This window comes from Bison bison, unplaced genomic scaffold, assembly GCF_000754665.1.
Source record: "Bison bison bison isolate TAMUID 2011002044 unplaced genomic scaffold, Bison_UMD1.0 scf7180017864487, whole genome shotgun sequence".
Lineage (NCBI taxonomy): Eukaryota > Metazoa > Chordata > Mammalia > Artiodactyla > Bovidae > Bison > Bison bison.
In genome coordinates, this window is record NW_011495047.1 from 4673042 (window position 1) to 4673449 (window position 408).

Below are 408 nucleotides of genomic sequence, written 5' to 3' on the forward strand. Positions count from 1 at the left end.
CAGGTGGTCTGGTATTCCCATCTCTTAAAGAATTTTCCACAGTTTGTGGTGATCCACACAGTCAAAGGCTTTGGCATAGTCAATAAAGCAGAAATAGATGTTTTTATGGAACTCTCTTGCTTTTTCTATGATCCAGCGGATGTTGGCAATTTGATCTCTGGTTCCTCTGCCTTTTCTAAAACCAGCTTGAACATCAGGAAGTTCGCGGTTCACATATTGCTCAAGCCTGGCTTGGAGAATTTTGAGCATTACTTTACTAGCATGTGAGATGAGTGCAATTGTGTGGTAGTTTGAGCATTCTTTGGCATTGCCTTTCTTTGGGATTAGAATGAAAACTGACCTTTTCCAGTCCTGTGGCCACTGCTGAGTTTTCCAAATTTGCTGGCATATTGAGTGCAGCATGTACAT